The sequence below is a fragment of the Osmerus mordax genome, chromosome 4 (genome assembly GCF_038355195.1).
Source record: "Osmerus mordax isolate fOsmMor3 chromosome 4, fOsmMor3.pri, whole genome shotgun sequence".
Classification (NCBI taxonomy): Eukaryota; Metazoa; Chordata; class Actinopteri; order Osmeriformes; family Osmeridae; genus Osmerus; species Osmerus mordax.
In genome coordinates this window covers 1,979,802-1,984,124 of record NC_090053.1, presented here as the reverse complement: position 1 = coordinate 1,984,124, position 4,323 = coordinate 1,979,802, and positions in this window count along the sequence as shown.

The following is a 4,323-nucleotide window of genomic DNA, read 5'->3' as shown; positions in this document are numbered from 1 at the left end:
GTTAGGAACTACTTTTATAAAGGTGTGATTGTCTAGTTATTCTGTTGTAAAGGTGCACTGCTCTGGTCCGCTCTGAGAGAGGGCCCTGAGGAGAACTGCTCTGGTCCGCTCTGAGAGAGGGCCCTGAGGTGCATTGCTCTGGTCCGCTCTATGTGGAGGGAACATCTGACTGGTGTAAATATTCTCTTCAACACATGACCAGGCTCGTCCCACTCTCTCTTTAACAAGGGGGAGAAGGAGGGAAGAAGAGAGGGAGAACAAGGGAAGTGAAGAGGGAGAGAAGGAGAGAGAGAGGGGGGGGAGCCTGAGGAAGTGAGGGGCGAGTGTGATAGATGAGGGGATGGACAGAGAAAAAGAGAGAAAAGGAGAGAGCAAGAAAAGTAGGAAGAATGGAGAGAGAGGGAAGGAGGAACAGAGGGAGGAACAGAGGGAGGAACAGTGAAGTGAGTGAGGGAGGAACAGACGGAGGAACAGTGGAGTGAGGGAGGAACAGAAAGCCAGAGGGAAACACAACGAGAAGGTCATGTTAGTGTTGATGAGTATGTGCCTCGCTGGTGAACAGCAATGTCTTCCTCGTTGGTGTGTGTGTGCGCGCGCGAGTGTGGGGAATTCAGATATCTCTGGAGCGGCCCGTCTGGCATTTTCACACACGCTGCCAGGGAATTGTAATTACACCTTTATACAGCTACGTTTGTGAGCTTCACACCACCACCAGCTGCTCTGACGCAAGCCCACAAACCCTCCTCACGGTCCTGGTCTGCACACGCACGCACACACACACGCACACACACACACACAGAGCTGCTGTGGAACCGTGTCTGTCCCACCAAACGATTCCTGTGATCTTCAGCTAATAACGTGATCTCCTACCTGAGAGTTCCCCGGTGGTGCAGGCTAGAAACCAGACAGGCAGGGAGACAGGTAGGTAGAAAACTAGGTAGAGGGGGGAGGGATGGGAGAAAAGGGAAGGACAGAGACAGAGAAAGATCGAGAGGGCAGAGAGGAGAGAGGGGCCACAGGGTGTACAGAGCCTGTATGTGAAGAGCACCTCTTTAAACCAGACAAGAGGATCAAAGAGAGAAGCAACAGGTGTCCAACAGCTTCCTGTCACTCAATTAGGAGGCATGTGGGCCCTGTGTCTGAGACACCTGACCTGTCAGGAGCTGCCCTCTCTGGCCGCTCCAGACCTCCCCAACACTCACACACACACACACACACACACACACACACACACACACACACACACACACACACACACACACACACACACACACCCACACCCACACACACACCCACAGGCAAACACACACACACACACACACACAGGCAAACATGCACCCACAGGCAAACACACACCCACACACACACCCACAGGCAAACACACACACACCCACACACACACCCACAGGCAAACACACACACACACACCCACAGGCAAACACACACACACACACACACACCCACACAGGCAAACACACACTCACACACACACACACACACCCACACAGGCAAACACACACTCACACACACACCCACAGGCAAACACACACCCACACACACACCCACACAGGCAAACATGCACACACAGGCAAACATGTAAATACAGTCAAACACACTCAGACAATTATCACACACACAAGCACAAACACACTCTCTCTCACACACACACACACACACACACAATCAACTATGTACCAATACAGTCACTCACATACCTGTAGTCATACTCAGTTGACGCACAATAATAGTTATTTATTAAGGTGAAACAAACAGATGTACATGTTGTCTTTGCCTCCAAAGCCGTGGAAACATAAATAAAGCCTCGTTAGAAAACGCTTCAATCAACCCAAGAAGAAGAAAGATCATCTATAATCAAAACTTTAAAAGTTCAATTTTGTACATGGCTCCTATTTACATACTTGTTGCTTTGCCCTTTTTACAGAGAAACAGCAAGAAAATACATCTGTACCTTTTGAGTACAAACACACACAGATCTGTAAAGCACTGGTATCACTGTCAGAACCACACCCCACTCCTTAAAGCTCATTGGTTAATATATTCTAGTGCATTTTAACTGGAGGAAGTCTCTCCTATCTTTGTGTTAGCCAATGAAACGCTAGCAAGCTCAGAAGTGTGTACAGAGGACAGGTGTGGTGATCACACCTGAACTAGGGAATCTGTTAAGTTAAAGGACTAAACGAACCAATTAAAATATAAATTATATCTCTCTGTGCTTTCGTTACAGAGAAGGCAAGCAACCCTCACTGACTTGATGAAGTGATTGAATCAGTATATTTAGTCACTTGACCACAAACTATTGTGCATGGCTTTCAGAGAAAAACATTTAAAAAAATAAAAAGTTCAACAAAAAAGAAAGAAATCAAGACCACACTGCCCTCTGGTGGTGGAAACCAGAATGAAGGATAAATCATCACAGGATGAAAACCTGTAATGAGATGCGAGGAATGACGAGCTCCACGTGTTAGTGGATGCCTCTGCTTACAAACCTGCTGACAAGCAGAAATATTTGGCTTCATATTTGGAGGTAATCAACCCCACTCCCCCTTCTAGAGGCACAGGAGGCGACAGCCATCACACAGCCATCAATAACAGCCGGGTGCTGAGGTCACAAGCGAGGGGGAGGGAGGGCTATTAATCAACATTTCCATCTGTGAATCTGGGTTTGATTGCATGGGTCTTGGTCTAAGCAGGGCCAGTCTTGCATTCTTCACTGACCAACCGATTTAGTTTCAAACAAGGTGACAACATGAGGACTACCGCAGGCATACAAGACTATTCACAATCTAATTATTAAATATTTCTGTACAAAACAATAAAACGTATTTGAATATCTGAGTGAATTACAGAACATGCTAATATTGATCTGCTTCCATGCAGGTTGAGTGTGACTCATATTAAAGCAGGGAGGAGAACGACTCTCTCCCTCTCTCTCTCTCCCTCTCTCTCTCTCTCCCCCCCCCCCCTCTCTCTCTCTCTCCCTCCCTCCCTCTCTCTCTCTCCTCTTCTCTCTCACCATTTCTCTCTCCCTTTATGATTCAAACTAAAGTGCTCATCCCCTCTCACAGCATGTTTGGCAGTGACTGACTAATAAAAGAGGATGTGACTGATTTGTGATTCAGAGGGAGAGAGAGAGAGAGAGAGAGAGAGAGAGAGAGAGAGAGGGAGAGGGAGAGGGAGAGGGAGAGGGAGAGGGAGAGGGAGAGCATTTAAAGAACCACAAATGTTTCTATCCGAAGGCTTCTCTGGTCACACTGTGTCCATGACATCCATCTGAGGAAGAGGACTGCCAGTCGTGACCCAGACGTCATTTCTTATCCTCGACTCTCTTTCCTTCATACAAGCTCTTTCTCCTCCTCTCTCTATGGCATTTCCTCTCTCGCTAGTCCCTCTCTCTGAGACGCCCTCCTCTCTCTCTCCTTCCCTCCTCTCTCTCTTCTTCCCTCCTCTCTCTCTCCTTCCCTCCACTCTAATCTCCTTTTCTCCCTCCTGTTTCTCTTTGGCTTTGTCTGTACTCCACTTCCTCAACCCAGATCCATCCTGCTGTGGTGACTCATGCATCCATTACTCCTGTCTGACTCTGATGGCCCTGTCTGCTCTGTATCCGCTCGTCAAGCCTGGCTAGGTAGGGTCGATGGGACAGGCACAAGAACCAAGGTGGACGTAAGGCACAACTAGGATCAATCAGGATGAGACACAGACTCATTGCCCCTCGAGCCTTCACGTATTTCGCGGAGGTTAATTCTTCAAGGACTCCGTTTTAAGGAGTTACAGCTACCATTAGCTTGTAGCTAACTTTCCAATCTGTTGCTACGGGTGACGAATTGTCACTGATCTCAACCATGTCCGAATGTCCACGTTGTGTGGATGTTGTTGTCTTAACCTTGCTATATTTCATGCTAGTGACACAACAGAAAACCACTGTCAAAGCTCCACTCAATCAGGGGCAGTCATGTGTTTACAGCATATCCGAACAAATCACATATCCGGATCACTCCGCCCCTGAATCCCCATGGTGACCAGCCTGTTGACACGTGACATCGAGCCCCTGCTAGCTGGGGTATGTGGTTGGATGTGGCGTGTCCTGTGCCACAGGTGGAGGACTTCAGGGGCTCTGACACGACTGAGGCCACAGCAGTCCCAGAGTCAACACCTCCAACCGTCACAGACAAGCAGCCAGACAGTCAGAGTGTGTTGCACGTTGCCACAGCAACCAAGGACAAGGTCACAGGAAGTGATTGAGTGCTTCCTGTGTTCAACAGTCCTGTTCCTGTCCACAGCTGCGTGGGGGTCGGGGGTCAGGGG